Here is an 18,857-nt window from a genome sequence, read left to right on the forward strand (position 1 = left end):
ACCCAGGTTTTGAGGTCAGACACCTGCCTTAGATGACTAGTTCGACCTGCTATGGGATGTCGAGCAGATTATTTTAATATGTCTGGTCTAAAGATAATAAATAATAATATTTACCTCAAGACTTGTTAGGATGGAGTGAGATACTTTTAGCAATTAGTACAGTGGGCTCCATGGAGTTCTAAATAGCTGGAAAATACACTTATTATTAGCTGTAATTAGAGAGTAAAGTGAGAAAACCTATAATTTTTTGGAACTGATAAAGACACAAATAGTGCCAAATGAGTATTAAAATGAACTTATGAACAACTATATTTACCAGTATCTTTATGTGTGCTTTTCAAATTTGTATTTATCTTGAATATAGATTTTTATCTATCCAATTTGTATTGCTTGGCAGCATTAAGTTAACAAAAGAGAAAATATAAAATTATCATACTCTTCAAATTTTGAATATCACAGTTAACCTCCTTGAAAGGTACCTTCTGTATTGGCAAGCCATCTGCTATAAAGGGTGGAGTGATGGTTACATACAGTTTTTCACTTGATTTTAATCCCATTCATTTCATAGTAAGAGAATTTGTTCACCTCTTTTTCTCATTCACATACTCTTTCAGTTCTTCTCTGCCTGTTCAGGGTAGGATCCTCTTGCTGCTGCTGCTTTATATTTGATAAAGCATAAAGAGTTTTTTCTAGATCTCTTCCACATCACCTCACTATTAGCTTGTTAGCTGGGAGTCCTTCTATGGGCTACTAAAATTCCTGGTTTTCTCTGATACTGTAGTTTTATAACTCTCACAAAGTACATTCCTAACAAGAAATTTTCTCTCTTTAAGATCTCTTCTATTTTTATTTTTATTTCCTGGTCACTTTACCCCATATAAAATAACATTGGCCAAGACAGAGAATGAGATCACAGCTTCTCAGAAGTATCTCTTTCATAGGTGGTTTATAAACAATAGTGGGAGTAGGTTTGGGCTTAAAGTGGGCTTTTGAATCAACCTGATTTTCCATCTGAAATTGTGGATCTCTGTCCTCAGTCTTTAGCATCTAATGACATAAGTCAAAATGCATGCAAGAGAGGAATCTGCTAGAAGGAAATTTAGGGATGTTCCTCAGGGAGAAACAATGAGATGATGTCAGCATGGTGCCTGGCCAGGGACCATCAGCTGCTTCTTATTAAGAAGGGTCTAAAGCAAAAGCTGAGAGGCTTGTTATCATGAAAGAATGTTTAGTATTTTGGCAGGCATATGCTTGGAACTTATGTTCAAACATCCAAATAGAACTGGGGATGCCGATACTCTCTCCTCAGTCCTGTGCTGAAGTACACGGGACAAAGAAGGGTTGTTTTAGCTACATAGTGCTGCAAAGCAAACCACCCCCAAATAGTGGCTTAAATCAATGGCAGCATTTCTTTTGCTCACATTTGTGCACGTTGGAAAGGGTTTGGTAGGAATAATTCATTGCTACTCATCTAGGTGTCAGCTGGGGCATCTCCAAAGCCAGGGGTTGGAATAATCTGAAGGTCTCTTTTTTCCCACATCTAACAATTTTGTGCTGATGTAGGCTGTAAGCTTAGCTAAAACTGCTGGTGGGAGCACATAGCTTCTGCTTGTGCCTTGGGCTTCCTCACAAGATGGTGGCTGGGCTCCCAGTACCGGGTTCCTAAATGGGAGAGCCACATGGCAGCTGCAATCTTCCATATAGACTCATGGTGTTGCAGGAGTGCATTAGGCTGTAGCACTTTCAGAAGTGCTAAAGGGACATTAGGAATTCAGGTTTCTCATGCAGCATCCACGCACTAGCCCTAGTGGTGGAGTGTGCTTTTCTCCTGGCTCTTCGAGAGAAGATATCACAGGGGAGCTAATTAAACAACCAAACAAACAACAACAAACAAAATAAATGATGATAGTCTTATATCTAGCAGTCCAGGAAACCCTGAAGTTTTTGAGGCAGCTATCCAAGCAACAGTTATTGGCTGCAGAAATGTGTATATTGATGCTAATGTGAACTCATTGTGCAACAGGCTGGTCAGGCCTGGAACAATGCAGGCTAACGGGAACATCCAACAATCACCACCAGTGACTTGAATCCAGCACGGTTTTGCACCAATGATTTTGTTTCTCAGTATGAAATTATTTTCTTCTCTCTGAATCCATCTTCAAACTGCATTTTTCTTCAAGCTGAAAACAAAGAAAGATTATCAAATCATTTTAGAGTGAATAAACACTTGCCTTTGGTACCATGATTTTATAGAAATTCATCTATAACCCATTCCATTTCTTATTTGAACAACTGGTTTGTGTTGTAACTGCATTCTCTTCTTGTCTCCTGTCTATTTGTAGACATTAGCTCTCCGTTTAAGCGGTTCACTTCTCAAAAGAGATTCAGAGACATTGGACTTAATTTACGCTTGGTATGACTATGAGTATAACTTGAATTTCAAGGGCTTTTGTTTTTGCTAAAATCCAAATAAACTGAAACCAAGTGATAATGTTCACTGTTCTTGACTGATTTTCTCCACTTACCTAAACCAGCCATTGGCAGACTTGGCAGTCAGACCATATCTCTAGTAAATCATCTCCCAGTCCCCCCACCCCCCATTTAACGTGCTGTATTGAACAATGCCAGAATCAAGGCTAGACCTCTGGGTGCCAAATTATTAACTTTCCTCTCAGCCACGGCTGTTCACTGGGGCTGTTTCTAGGGCTTTCCATGAGCAACCTTTGGCCGAATTCTGCCCTTCGCTCTTCAGCGACTTCTTTCCCCTAATACTTTGTCACTAGGACACTTATCAAAAAGCTCTTTGAAAACTCTGAGAAAATTATACTTCCTCAATCACTTGCATAGTGTGCCATAATTAGATCTTCTTTAAAATAGGAGGAATTTTTTTTATTGTTGTTCAAGTACAGTTGTTTTTTTATAGTTGTTCAAATAGAAGAAATTCAATAGAGACACACCCCTTTTTTTTTAAAGGTGTGCTTTTGACTCTGTAAATTTTGTACTAAAGGCATACTGGTGTGCCTTTAATTATATTCTCATCAATTTACCCAATAACGAAAACTAGCTTTGTCAGGATATAGTTTCTTAAATTTCCTTTGGAAGCTCTTACACTTTATTGTATGTGGCATATTGATGGCAGTTTTCAGAAACATCGGTTGTAGACTTAAATTACAAAACATACAATGTGAGCTACTGGACATAGAAATTTATCATAAAGTCTAGAAATACATATGTGCATTTATTTCTGTGTTCCTGATGGCCTGAGTTGCCTCAGGTTTGTATTTAAGTTTACTAGGTGTGAATCTTAATTTTATGTGTCTGATTTACTGAGCCACAGGGTGCCCACATGTTTGGTCAAAAATAATTCTGGGTGTTTATTTGATGGGTTTTTTAGACGAGATTAACATTTTAGTGGGTAGACTGAGTCAAGCAGACTACCCTCAGCGATGTGAGTAGGTCCCAGCCAATCAGGTGGAAGCTTGAATAGAGTACAAATGTTGACCCTCCTTGGAGTAAGAGAAAATCCTTTCTGCCTAATTGCCTTTGAACAGGGGCATTGGCTTTCTTTCCGCCTTCAGACTTGAATTGAAACATTGTCTCTTCCCAGGTCTTGAGCCTGCCTGCCTGCTTGCCTGCCTGCCTTTGGACTAAACTACAAAATTGCTAGTCCTGGTTCTCAGGCCTTTGGACTCAGACTGGTACTAAACTATCAGCTCTCCTCAATGTTCAGCTTGCTGACCCACTCTGCAGGTCTTGGGGCTTGCTTGCCTCCATAATTGTGTTAGCCAATATCTTCTAATAAATTAATAAACAGGATTATAAATACATCCTATTGGCTCTGTCTCTCCAAGGGATCCTGACTAACTCAGTAGTGCAGAGATCCCCAATCTTTTGGCATCAGGGACAAGTGTTCTTGGAAGATAATTTTTCCATGAACTGGGGGACTAGGGATGGTTTGGGGATGACTCAAGCACAGTGCATTTGACCTTCTCTCATGCTGTGTGGCCTGGATCCTAGCAGATTCCGAGTGGTCCAGGTCTGTAGTAGGAGGTTGGGGATCGCTGCCCTAGGGAACCTTACAGCTGAAACTACAGTTGTAAAAAAATCTCCTTTATCCTTTACAGCAAACTTCTGATGTATACAGTTTAAGGGATAACAAAATTAAACTGAAAGAGATTAAATGGATCTTTCAAGATAATACTGATGTCCCCACCCCATCAACACCCACCACCCCATCCCCCCAAAAAAACTACCAAAAAAGAGATAATACTGATAGCAAAAGTTGGGCTTAGGATACAAAGTAGGGAAATTCAAAGGTATAACTCTCCCCACCAAGATAGCACTTCTTTGGGAAAAAGGACTTAGGTTGACCATCACTGCCGACCATCAGCAACACATCTCACCTGCAGACAGGTGAGGGAACCACAGGGGCTCTCCTGGAAGACTGGGATGGCACAGTGCGGGTTCCATCATGGACTACATCAGACTGCATCCAAATTGAATCAGGTAGTCTACACCTGATATGCTACCTCCTGTCCCAATACCTTTTTAAGTAATGGAAAGATAATACTAAATCCAACATTGCAGTGTAAAAGATGACTGTAAGCAGGACCTTGGGAGAACTTTATCCACAGAACCACAGGGAACTACAAGTCTTTATGTAGCTGAGTGCATTGACCACCCATGGCCACTTTTTCAGGGTGCTTCTCCTTACTAAAAATGAAAGAAGGGTGGGTGGCCATATCTGGCACAGGGATATCAAGTTGACCAACAAAAGGGCCCGAGGACCATGGCAACTCTGCATGCCTTGTTCAATGTCATCAAGGAGTGAGAAGGGTACCTGGAAGCAGAAGAAATTAACCTTACCCAGATAAAAGACAAACTCAATTACAGGGACAGCTGTGACTGATAAGGAAGGTGGAGCCCAGATCCTGTCTCTCGGGGAAGGTAGAAGGGGGAAATGGGGCAATGCCTCAGACCCTGCCCACAGGTACATCCCTGCTTCTACCTTTCCCATCTCCTCATTGCTGGGGCCACTGATGGGCCTTGCTGCCAGTAGCTCTGACTGAGTCCTGAAGCTGCTCTCCTCAGCCAGAGTTTCTGCCCCAGCCTGGAATGCTTTAGGATTATTTTCTATTACTGAGCCTAGTGGCTGGTGGCACAGTTGATAGTTGAGTCTCGGGGCTATCCACAGTGCTTGTCCCAAACCCCTCCCCTCGCTCCAACTCCCTTCCTGAGATCATTGTTTTTCTCTGTTTTCCTTAGAAACTCTGTCTGAAGAACTAGCCTTGGACTTTTTGTCCTAGTTATTACATCACTGGAGCTCAGACCAGCCCCTGATCGTAGCTTAGGCCTCCACCTCACTTTCCATTGCACCTTGAATTTGGGGAATCGATCTGCCTCTCGGTTGATTCTGGACCAGGGTCATGGGCATGAGCTGGGGTCTTAGGAGCTGTACATGCAGGAGGAAAGTGTGGTGGTCACTATAGGCAGGGGCCCAAGGTGGAGTTTGGGCTGCATTGGAAACTAGGGTGGGTTCATGATATCATCAGAGAGGTCAGGATTAGAGAGTAGCAGCAACTCAAAACAGAACAGGCGACAGCATGGGTCTGGTAGACAGAGCCTGGCTGGCTCTGCTGAAAACCAGTGCACTGGAGGCGGAAGGCCTTGTGGAACACACACGTCACACCCCTGCCGCAGAGAGCTTCGCCTTTTGTTGGGGTGAACTGTTGAGGCATATCCTTGGATCACGCAGGTTAAATCTGTGCTTCCCCTTTCTCTAGCTAGGTGACCTTTGGTAAATTATGCAATTCCTCTGAGTTTCCGTTTGCTTCTAAACTGGCAGTGGTAACGTTTGATCGCAGCCTATTATGAGGATTACACAGAGAGAAAATAAAGTGGCTAGCAGATATGGCCTGTGTAAGTGCTTGGTGTGTGGTCATTCTCGGCTCTGCCACGTATCAGTCACATGACTTGGGGAACATACTTCACATTTTGGGGCTTTAGTGTCATGTCCAGTGAATGAACAATTCAACATTAGATCATCTCTAAATCCTCAACTAACTAAAATATCCTAGAATCTATTCTAAGTTCCTACTTGGCAGAGGTGTCTTGCTTTTTAAAAAAATATATTTTATTGATTATACCATTACAGTTGTCCCATCCTCCCCCTTTATTCCCCTCCACCCTGCACACCCCCTCCCCCACCATTCCCCCCATTTAGTTTATGTCCACCTGTCACAAGTTATTTAAATTCTATATTTTCCATATTATTCTTGCCCTCCCCCTTTCTATTTTCTACCTACCGTCTATGCTACTTCTTCTCTGAACCTTACCTTGCGGCCATACCGTGGCTCAAATCCAAACCCACAAAATAGATTAAAGCCCATTGTAAAAACAAAACAAGCAAACAAACAATCAAAAACCTCCTCTTTTGCAACATTAAAGCCCATGTATATGTTTAAGTAACTTTGTTAAATTTGCTCTCCCTGCAGAGGGCTTTTCCTTATTCTTTTTCATTAAAATAAAAAACCCTCTGGTTGACTTTCTACATGTGTTTTTTATTGTCAGTCTTTTAGCCTGTCGTTAACCATTTTCAACCTCAAATTAAGCTCTGTCCTCCAAAGCTGAATGTTCTGTTACCCCATGATGGTGATGGAAAGGGTACTTAACATGCTAAATAATAATAATATAAAATCTAAATGTGTAGTGATCACTGGCTGCTCAACAGGGTCTTTCATTCTCTTTCTTTATGGGTATTTTTTACTATAAAATTCTGAATTGAAAGGGGAGGGGTAAAATCCTACACAGCAAATGTCTGTAACTACAGGCTGTGGTAAATAGGGTATCTAATATCCAGAAAATGAATATGCAACCTCCAGAGAAACATATGCAATGGAGGGAAATAGATTTTCAGATTAGAAAGCTAATAGCAAGGGCAAAAGAGAACTAATTTCCAAAAGAAAAGAATAGATGTAGTTGATTTCCTCCCTACTGACACACTGTACTTGGATATAGTTTTTCTTTTCTTTATTTCAAAAGCCAAGTCAAGAGTTTCCTGTTCCTTTATGTCCCATAAACGAAGTCATTCAGATAAGCAGCCCTTTGCTCTGTCAACTAATTACTTTCTGATTTGCTTTGATCTTTTATTCAGGCATTAAATTCCAGTTTCATTGCACCCCTGATGTAAAACCCAAATGTAATCACTGTTGCAAAAGGAGATAACATAACCGATTTGCAAGAGGCATTTCCTTTTGCTCAAGAGGTGTAGTGTGTGATACATACACTTTCCCTGCCACTCAGACAATTGACCTTATTGCAATGGCTTTTATTTTGCCAAAAAATAACAACCATGTAAGAATCATGTTTTGGGAATTGTAAGTTACATGTAATGCCATTTTGTGTGCTATTACTATAAATTATGATACTCTTTTGTTCATGAAATAAAGTGGAGTTTTTTTGTTTTTGTTTTTAGTGTGGCTTATGAAATCAGTACTTCATAGTCAAACCTTCACATACATTATCAACTTGCCTACAAAGTTACTTCTTTTTTGGTTCAACCACATTGAAAAACATTTCTGCATAGGTTATTATTTTTTCCTAAACAAATAGACAGAGTTTGTAAGTTAGAATTCCCTTACAATCTATTAAATCCCTCTCAGTCCCTATGTTTAAAGACAAAAGAGCCATCTGTGAGAATCTTAAAAGCTATGATTACTTTTACTTTCATCTTTAAAAACACTTCCTTACCCATTTGGCTTTTTAAAAAATTATTCTTTCAAAATCCAAAGTGAATAAAGGTTTGAACACTTCAAATGATTTTCTGAACTGAAAATATTCTGACTACTATTTTTTTTAAATCTATATTTATTGTTTCTGCTCTTTTTTTTTTGTTTTCCTCTTCATATCTCTCCATGTGTAGATGTGTTAACTATGCCCTTATTCTATGCTTCTGACTGGTTTTGAGCATGGGAGTGATGCTGCAAGGCACCAATTCCAAAGTATTCCGATTATTTCAACGAGCATTTCTCCTTCAGACACTGCCTAGACAGCTTCTACGAATTGAGGCACAGTAAGAGAGTCTCACTAGATTAGCTCTTCACTAGGCAATGCTTTAACATATATTACCCAAGCTCTATCATTTGGCCTTAGGAGTTGTTGATCATCTGAGCTCTCTTTTCTTGTGGTTCTTAAATAATTTACTCTCTGCCATCTCTCTCCCTGCTACTCCCAGCTCTATGTAGCAACTTTTTTCCTAAACGTAATCTAGTTTCCCAAAGTTATCAGAATAAAACTGCCATTTTTCTACTACGTTATTTTACCTGGCAAGGCTTTGGAACAAGGTGGCTTTTGGCCTCATGTTTCAGAGGTAGGGATCTGATAATAATTAACTTTCTTGATAACCAGAATGCAATGACGAATTTGAAGGCCATGGTGCCAGTTGTATAAACTGGCCAGTAGCCTTGTCACTTGTTTTTTTGTGAAAGAAAAAGAATGATTATATTGGATTCTGATCTGTTCTATGATAAAAGGGCTCCTGGATTGTGAATTGATTGGAAGGATCTGGAGCAGTAGAAATAAAACTGTATGTCGGTAGTCTTACGGCATTTTCACAGCCATTGGCTCCTAAGAACAGAATTATATGACTGCAGATAAGGAGGGGGTTGGTGTTTAAAGTCAATATTGTTATCACAAAAGATAATGAATGTTCAGGTCTTTATATTATGGCTATTCCTGTCATTGATGAAACATGAATTCATTTAGTTGCTTTTAAAGTTCAAATCAAAGTGCTTTGACCGTTGCCTTGTCTGTTTTCTTACTAGCAAGAATCATCCTTCTAGCTGTTTGATTTTAAACATTTTAAACCAACTTCCTCATTCATAAAATGCAACTAAATATAGTGTCTGCCCATTAGGTTGTAATAGGATTAAATGAGATTATATAAGGGAAACAGGCAAGTTAATATATGTAAAATGCTTTGATCAGTGCTTAATACACAGCAAGCACTCAATGCATATCAGCCAGCACTGTCATCTATTTCATTTGACTCATTGAAATTAAACTCATTCAATGAGTTTAATTTCAGAAAGAAATTGCTTCTTTAAACTTTAGTAACTGGACAGTGGGAGACTCATCAAGAATTGTACTTTTATTTTTCTGCCATCATTTTAGTAAATCTAGGAAAGTGTTCACAGTTAAAAGCACTCTTGAACCCTCCTTCTAAGTAGAAAAGAAATGCTGTTAATTATGGTAGGGCTGTATGTTAAGAGAAAAGCTATCTTTATTCATCCATTTCCCCAAATTTTATTTTCCATTGGCTTGTAGAAAGTACAAGAGTAGCAGAACTTTCCCAAGTCTACTGGTTCCTACTTCCACATTCTAAAACTTTTGAGTATTCTTAAATATTTCTGTTTGTATTAAATCAAAATCTCCTGACTGCGTAGGAGATTTTGGTAAAGGCTCTTTGTAAGAGTTTATAAAGTATGGGCTACTGCGAAAATGCTTTTGATGGTGGCATTGGCTTGGGTACTATTTTGACCACTGTTTTAATGTTTTCAGTGCTCTGTTAAGGAAAGGTCGGTGTGTATTGCTGAAGTGTGTGAGATCACAGACTGTATCACTTCTACTGCTGGTGAGTGCAGTGCATCTAAGTGTTGGAGCGGGGCTGAAATCCACCTAGCTCTGACAAGGGAAGGGACATTTCCTGACAGTGGCAGAACATTTGTTCTCCTGGGTCTCTTACTCTCTATGAACTCATACAAATAAACAGAAAGAAGAACTTACATTTATAGAGTATCCACTATGTGCAAGTTAGTGGATACTCTCCATAATAAAAGCTCTTTCCATAATAAAAGCTCTAATTTATAGAGTATTTTGTATATGTATTCCATTATTGAACTTACTTGATTCTAAGATGTGAAATCTCTGACATAGCTACTGTTTTTCTTCTAGTTTTACACATGAGGAACTGAAATCATAGAAATGTTACATAACTTGCTTAGGTTACAGCTAGGAAGGGGCAGAATTGGGATTTGAGGAAGCCAGGAAATTTGGCTCTTTACCACTTGCTGGTTAATTCCTACCAAAACTGTCTGTGTGGATATCACTTTTTCTCCTAAAAACCAAAGCAAAACAAATATATAAACAAACAAAAAAAAGAGAATCTCAGAGAAGTGAAAAGCAGCTTGTGCTTGCCTTCTTTGTTCCACCACATTCAAATAAAATGTCATGTCACGTATATCAGTGTCTAATCATATCTTTGTCAAAGAGAAACAGAGGGCAGATTTGAATATAGTTATACCCACCTGTGCTTGTTTGCCAGAGCCCTGCACAGTGTCCCAGGTGGAGTGAGCCCACGAAGATGCTCAGCAGAGTTCAGAAGGAGTGTGACAACCCAGTGAGGTCTCTGTCTCGAAGCACATTTGACAAACACATTTGATATCTTCCCAGAACACCTGCTGGCTGATGGAAAGCTGGCTAAAGATTTAAACGATGAGCTGAGCTGGATTTTTGAGGCCAAAATTCCTCCTGGGTTCATCTTCTCCATGCTGGTAGCGGAGGCAAGGTTAACAACTTCCTCCCTCCCAAGGGCTGTCACCTGAGAAAATTTTCTCTGCGGATGCTGCAGGTCAGACTGAGACAAAAGCAGAGTGGGGGGGGGGGGGGGAAGAGGGCCAAAAGAGAGGAGAGAGGAAGAGGGGATGAAAAGGAAGTAACAGAGAAATGGAAGAGACTGAAGTAAGGAAAGGAGTCCAGGGCTGGGGTTTGTCTACCCCTGCCGGAGAGAGAGAGAGGGCCTGCCGTGGACCAGGGATGTCTTGTTCCCTTGCTCCTTTTCTTTCCCTCAGGAGGGGAGGGAGAAAGCAGATATCTTCCCCTCAGGATTTCTAAATCCTGTGCCAGCCAAAAATTCATTTGAAAAATTAAATTACGTCTGAGGAGAAAGCACTCTCCGAAAGGCCCTGGAGGTCAGAACAATCAGGATTTAAATTAATTGGTTAATGAAAAAAACATTTCTGAGAACAATGCCGATAATTTGCTAAAACTAGGGTATGTTTGTAACTATTTGAAATGAATTGAATTGCTTGGTTACAAGAATTAATGCTTATAGAGAAATTGTGATTGAAAGCCCCGAAGTTAAGTATTAATTCCTTAAAGCAATAGGTAATTAGTGAAGTATTGTGCACTCACAGTCAATATTACATTCAGCACTTAATTATATACTGTCTCAAATTGTTTCCCAGTTGTTGCATATATGTTAGTCTTGTTTTCCTAAACTTGATCCTAAACTTGGTGAGAGCAAGTGCTGGTTTTTGCTCTTTCGTTAGTGTTTCCCACCAGGCTCCGTACAGCCCTAAACACACACCAGTACTCAAAAACTGATGGATGCTGACTGGAATAAACCCAGGAGCCTAGAAAAATTTGGCTCTTTGAAGGAAAATGTATTTAGTTATTTCAGCATGCCACAATGAGGGTCTGCTTCTCCGGAGAGCCAAAAAATGTGAACCCATTATATGGTTTGAGATTGTGTGTGTTAAATACAGAATTTTAAAGGAGACATCCTGCTTGAGTGAAAAGAAATTACGATGAGTCCAGGTCGGGTGCTGGTTGCAGAGCCGCTGGATTTGGGTGTTGTTGATCTACCTACACTTTACAAAGACTGAAAACAGGCATCAGGCCAGGAAGGGGATGCAGAGCACGACTGCCCCATAGTTTCTGGGATGCCTTTATTTCTCAGATGCTTTGGCTATGACGTGTTTATTAAAAGGCAACTAAATAAAACAAGGCTTTACTACCATTCCTTTGTTAGTGACAATAATATGCACCACTACTTTTACTAAGTTGAAATTCATTTCTCCATTTCAGAGCTATAGAAATAATAAACTCTGCTTTAGGAATGTTCCCTCATATTTTCATATCTTCGGAGTAAGTCTTCCATTTAAAAAAAAACATTTAATGAATGAATTTGAACAACATTCTCTTTGAAATAATACTTAAGGTTACTCCATGTCTCATACATGCTCACTTTGACTTCTTATGAAAGTGACAGTGGTGGCCGCTGAGCCCCAGGCTTCTGGTGGTCTTTGGCCCCCAGTGCGCCTGTTGGTGTTGGAAATGTTGGCATCTGAAAAAACCACCTTTGTTCAGAGGCTCATAGATGCCTGCATAACCAAGGCTCTCCACCTTATGTGGCCAATCAGAAAATCAGAGTACTCTGTGCATGAAATTCCCTTTGCTACCAATATCGCTATGAATTTTTATCATCTGAATTCATCTAGAAACAATTTAAATCCTCAACTAAGTGTATAGCTATGGACTTGGGCCCAATGTTGGCATAGTGACCTCACTTAATCTCTTTGCTGCCAGATTAAATCAGGTGACAAAGTTTATTGAGAAGTCCCCAAATATGTCTAAATGTCTTGATGGACACACCTGAGCAGATTAAAGTATTCACCTGGTATGTTTCTGTAACAATCATCACTGAGGCCTTACATCTCGTACAAATCTAAGCTCCATGAATGAAACTGATATCACAGATCACAGCTCTGCAGTGGAATGGATGCGAGATTTTGAGGTTTTCCAAGATGCTTAGAATCAAGAGACTACATATGTCAGTAACCTGGCTTATTCAATGCGCTTGTTGTTAGATTAGTTTTATAGCTCACTCAGGGTGGTAACTGGGTCTGTTGTTCTGGGTACAGACTTAGATAAACACTTTGTGAAAGTCACCAGTGCTGTGGAAGAATATGAAAGGGAGTTTTGTCCTGAATACGACTGTATGAAGAAATCACTGGCCAGGCACAAAGCCAGCATCAGATAACCAGGTGAAAAACTAGACATACAAGTCCAGGAAACACAGTGAGTCCCAAACAAAGTGAACCCAAAGAGGCCCGCACCAACACACATTATAATTACAATGCATAAGTTTAAAGACAAAGAAAGCATATTAAATATAGCAAGAGAAAAGAAGTTAGTTACTGCTCCCATAATACTGTCAGCGGATTTCTCAACAGAAACTTCTCAGGCCAGAGGGGAGTGGTACGAAATATTCAAAGTGATGAAAAACAAGAACCTACAACCAAAATTACTCTACCATTTAGAATCAAAGGACAAATAAAGGGCTTCCCAGAAGAAAAAAAGCCAAAGGAGTTCAACACCATCAAACCAGTATTACATAAAATGTTAAAGAGTTTTTTAAAAAGGAAAATAGTACATTAAAAATATGAATAATAAAATAACAATGAACACATATCTATCAACAGTTGAATTTGAAAAATACAATAAATTAACAAGCAGAACAGAAACAGACTCAATAGATACGGAATCTGTTCTGATGGCTGTCAGATGGGAGGGGGGTTGGGAATATGGGTGAAAAAGGTGAATGGGTTAAGAAGTACAACTTGGTGGTTATGAAATAGTCATGGGGGCGTGGATTGTAGCATAGGAAATATACTCATTGGAATTCTGGTAGCTAGGTATGGTTTCAGGTGGGTGTGAGATTTATTGGGATGATCACTTGATGGGTTATGTGGTGTCTGATCACTGAAATGTACACCTAAAATGTACACTAGGTGTACACTAGTATAATACTGCATGTCAACTGTAATTGAAAAAAAACTTATTAAAATGTAAATAAAATACTCAATATTAAAAAAAGAACAACTAGAATGCCTTCAGAAAGACAGAAGCTCTGTAACCTTGGACACAGGAACTGCTACAGACAGCTTATCTCCTTTTTTGGGACCCTTCTGACTTGATCTTGACTTAGGAAACCTTAAATGAAGAGGATGAGGAAGCAGACAGTGGCACAGATAATACTGAGCACAGAGAGGAAAGTCATGAAGAGCCAGTATCCAGAATTTTAGGCAAGAATCAATGGCAAAGTACTGTAAAAGAAACAACAAATGGTTTCTACAAGTCCAAAAGTTTGAAACTCGGTGAAGGAACCATCCTCATCTCTGATTGGGGTTATACAAAGAACAATTTTGTTCCAAATAGCAAAATTTCTCTTGTTAGGGAAATATGACTCTGATAAAGCCAGGGATAGAAAACAGTTGGACCTGAGAGGCAGATACAAATTCCCCTTAGCCTTTTCTTGAATTTTTATGAGAAAAGATATTCTGAATGTTCTTGGATACTGATATTGGTTGAAGCATAAAATTTCATGTCTTTATCATTTGAATTCAAGTGCCTTTGCTGCTGCTGAATGAATTTTCTATTATTAGGCTGGGTCTATTTATACAGGCTGGGTCTAGCCTCTATTCTCTATTTTCCTAGTGTGTTGCACTTGACCCAGGAGTTCCCCCTCCTTTTAGCAGAAAGCGAGAGGGGAAACATGAGCTTGTGCAGAGTGGCAGTGGAGTCTCCTTGGCAACCAGTCACTGTTGGTATGAAATGTGCCTCATGCTCGGTAGCTCATGATAGTACACCAGGTTTGCTGAAGTAAGTGGGAAAAACATATCATTAATGAATAAGAATCCTGTTTTGATGGTGATTAGAATAAAGAGCTTTTGATTTTAACTTTGTTGTAACCCTCCCTGTCATAATTAAGAAAATTATATAATTGCAAACAGATCCACTTCTATTCTTCAGAGAGTTTTAAAGCCACATGTCCAAACCTGGCTCAGCAAGGAGGTTTCCCCTGTACACATTCTAGTAACCAGGTACAGAGCCAGGCCCTATTTGTATTGTACTTTGAATTTAATGCCAATTATCCTTGCTGATTTATTCAAAGGCCATGGACTTGGTCAGGTGTACATTCCTTATGTAACAGTCATCGTGAGGGTTTACCCTGCCTCTGTTCTTCACAGTACCTTAAAACACAGCCCATTCCTCATGAGGAGTTTTACCCCTGCCTAATCTGTATCCTGTGGTCTCTGAACTAGAAGCATAAAAATCACCCGGGACACTGTTAGAAACGGGACACTGGAGACCTGAATCAGAAACTGGGCCCCGCAGTGTCTTTGAACCACTGCTCTAACTCAGCGATTTTCCACCAGTGTGTTGCAAGAAGTTTTTTTGTCTTTTTTTTTTTTAGATTTTATTTATTTATTTATCTTTAGAGGGGAAGGAGAGAGGGAGAGAAACATCAATGTATGGCTGCCTTTCGTGCGTCCCCTGCTGGGAGTTGGCCTGCAGGGAACTGGCCTGCAACCCAGGCATGTTCCCCAGACTGGGAATTGAACCTCGGCAAGAAGTTTTAAAACGTGCAATACCTGACTATTTAGTCAGGGGCACTGACCTCTTTTCTCTTAGACTGACAACAGCCAACACAACAATAGTTGCCCAGTGTGAATGAATCAAAATTACAGTATTTTTTTGCTCAGGTCAGCAAAAAATATATACTTTTTGGTGTGCTAAAGAATTTTAGTAATTAGTTTATGTGTGTCATGAGATGAAAAAGGTTGAAAATTGGTAAACTGCTGCTCTAACTCAAATAGCCTATGACCATTCCAGCCCAGGTGAATCTCACGTATCAATCTTCACCTGACCTGCTTTATCAAAGTACCCTCCCTACCTTGGACCACCTGGTTCCTATTCTCCAGCTCAAACATTCTAAAAATAAAAGTACTTTATTTTAAAATAAAAACGTAACAGTGGTTATGGAAGTCTGGGGAAATATAAACAGATCTACTTTATAGTAATTATAAGGTAACGAAGATGTGATTACAGATCAAATTATTAGACATCAATTCCAGGTAATACTCTTACATTAAGCAAAGGCCCTCTATGAAATTGCCTGTATCTGTATCTCCAACCTCTTTTCCACTGTTCTTTATATTACATTTTATATTCCAGGAACTTTAAATTGCTTAGGGCTTCATGCATACAACACATTTTTCTAGTCTGATGAAAGCTAGAAGTACATGGCCTAAAATGCCCTTCCTACTTTTTTTGCTCTTTCCTTGGACAAACACTTCAGAAAGCCCCTCTCTAAATTCCCAGATTGGATTTATCTTTCTTCTTTTCTTCTCTCTCTTTCATTCTTTTTCACTTTCTCTGCTCTGACTAGCATGGTGTCCAGCAGCACACAGAAAAAATAAAAGGACTCTGTACATTTTTATACTTATTGCTATTGTTGTTACTAAACCACCAATAATTGAGTTCTTATGTGCATTCAAGGTGAGAAATATTTAAGTTTAGAATTTTCCAGATTGGGGAGAGTATACATCATAAATATTTCACCCTGCTAGAATTTTGGAGGAAATAGTATTATTTGAATTTTTGGCTTTGTATATGTTAGGATTTTCAAAAATTTGAAATTATTTTTACACTTGAAACATGGAATTTTACACTAGATGTGAAATTTTATACCTAATGAAGTGTGAGGTCTTTTAAATATAAGAAGCTTTATAAATGACTAAAAACATTCTTTTCAAGTCTTCATAATATAACACCTCATTTTTATGAAGAAATAAAGGACTCAAACAGTGTGATATAGTAAAAAGAGCCAAGAATGAAATTCAGGTGGCTTAAACTTGCCTTTAATTGTGACATTTGACAAGCTTCCTGACTCTAGTCCTGACTCTTGTCTTGCTTAAAGGAAGATTACCTGAAGGGAATATAAACTCCACTCTAAGTGCCCTCTGTTATTATGATTTTATATTAACACATTTTCAATTATCTAGTAAAAATGAAATGCATGAGTGGAAGGGAGGAGGGATTAGAGTGGGGTGTGACTCGTGATGGAAAACTTTCGGGAAAAGGTTATTTCTTATTCAGTCTTGAAGGAAGAAGGGATGGGAAGCTTTACAAATAGGATATAAAGGTGAGCTGAACTGTCTCAGTGACTATTTCGTCCGTTTTTGTACCTCTCATTTGTGGGAACTGGAGAGAGTTGAAGAGTCCACCTATAGTCAAGCTCAGATTTTCAGAGTCTAGTCACTGGTAGTGACTGGCAAAGAGGAAGTTCTGCCAACGGGAGTGGGTCCCTGGGGTTGCAGGAGGTTTAGGATGCTTTGGGGCTCTAGTTCCTTTCTTTACACCTTTCTGGACAAAAGGTCATAATCCCCATTACATTAAATATTATTTTCCCTGGTCTATTCCCCATCTCTAATCTCTCAATCCTTATCTGACCTACTGCTACATCTCTTTTCCTTCTTTACACCTTGCCTTCAGGGTGGCCATGAAAAATGTAGAAGAATGGGCTGAAAAAGAAATGTCTGTTTTAAAAGCGTAATTTGCCAAACATGGCTTCATCTTTTCTGTTACTACATCGGTTGCATTCCCTTTTACATCGCAAGCTACTTAAGTATACACAAAGAGGAACCATAGTCTTGTGTGCCATACTTTTTCCTAGTCACCTTCCCATAACTCACCTCCTTTATACTCCTCTTTCTTTGAATTAGCTGAAGATGATGTGTAAGCCTGAATTCTAAGCCACATCACTGAGAGCTACTTATTTTCCTAGGTTTCCTTCATGCGTACATGAAATATATATAATATATGTTAACATACTTCTGTTTTTCTCTTGTTAATCTATTTTTTGTTCTGGGGCACTGATCAAGAACTTAGAAGGGTAGAGGAAAAATTATCTGCCAACCCTGCCACAAACAATGATTGGAATAAAGAGGCAGAGATAGAGATGTTAGAGATGGTAAACACGCTCCAGGGCCTGCACAGAGAGGCAGAGATCCTGCCCCTAAAATGTAAGAAGAAGAAACGGACACCTGAGACACGTTCCTTAGGTAGTCACTGCATCTTGTTAACACACAGATTTGAAAGTCATGTTGCATTTTCACAAATATCATGATGGCATTTTTTTCCCTTTGACTGTGTATGAATAGGGTACAGATATTTTGCAAAGCACTGATGATTTTCCATGATAAGGATGGACAAGGACAGTGCAGAAATGGAGACTGAATATCACTTGGTTCTGAAGGACCTGAAGCACTGAAGTTAGTGCTTTTGTTGGTGGAGGCGAAAACAGCAACAGGTGTTAGACCGGGGGAGTCAGACCGGATCTCAGTTCTGCAACCTCTGTACTTGAGTTCTGGCTCATGAAGAATTCAGAGCCAAGACCCCAATAATAAAAGAAAGTTTATTTAGAAAGTCACACAAGCAGAAGTTAGCTATACAAGAAATGGCTCAGAAAACAAGTTACAGATGCAAAAGAAGGGGCTTTGGGAGCTTAGGAGAGAGAAGGGTAAAACACACTTGGGGATACGAGGAGAGAGATGGGAAAGGCTTTGGCGTGCTCCTGAGAAGAGGGAGAACACACTGGGCCCTGCATCCTAAGGGCTTTTAAAGGTGGGAATTTGGGGGGGCATCCTCAAAAGAGGATCTCAATACATTCTTCCGATTTACAGGTGTGTCCTTTCAGGGTTGTGGTCTCTATGCATTGGTCTGGGGGTCATTAGTCAAAGCAGCTGGTCCTGAGATTACCCATAACCTCACTTGCCTGGTTTTGCTGCTTTGCTGACCCTGGAGCTGAAACACAGGTGAGGCCTAGATGTTAACCCTAGGGGTTGATGCTTAAGGGAGTGGTCTTGCAAGGGTCTGAGTGGAATCACCTGAGAACACTCTTTGGCCTCTAGCTCCTCCTCTAATGACTAGCAAAGTACCAGGGGAGAAAAGGTCGGGGAGGGTCCAGACCACATGACCAGTGATATGAACTGAAGGGTTAGGGTTAAACCAAATGACCAATGGTATGCTAGGGGAGGAAAGGTTACCATGGGGGTGAGGTTCATTTTTTTGCAGTTTTGCCTGTTGCTAGGCACCTGGGACTTTCAGCTCTGGTAACTTCTGTACTTGCTCATCCTTCTCTGCTCATGTCTATCTAATTGCCTAGCATTCTTTATCTGATCTACTGTTTCACATACATTATCAAAACTGAATGTTGACATCTGAATGGGATT

At 39.7% G+C, this 18,857-nt stretch overlaps 1 pseudogene; it reads left to right on the top strand.

Annotated features, from left to right (window-relative positions):
* The first annotated feature begins 12,036 nt into the window (after positions 1 to 12,036).
* Positions 12,037 to 13,941, top strand: LOC118994182 (GPN-loop GTPase 1-like; annotated as a pseudogene).
* Positions 13,942 to 18,857: the final 4,916 nt, after the last annotated feature.

Source organism: Sturnira hondurensis, unplaced genomic scaffold (genome assembly GCF_014824575.4).
Source record: "Sturnira hondurensis isolate 20B ecotype Veracruz unplaced genomic scaffold, ASM1482457v3 Scaffold0000880, whole genome shotgun sequence".
Lineage (NCBI taxonomy): Eukaryota > Metazoa > Chordata > Mammalia > Chiroptera > Phyllostomidae > Sturnira > Sturnira hondurensis.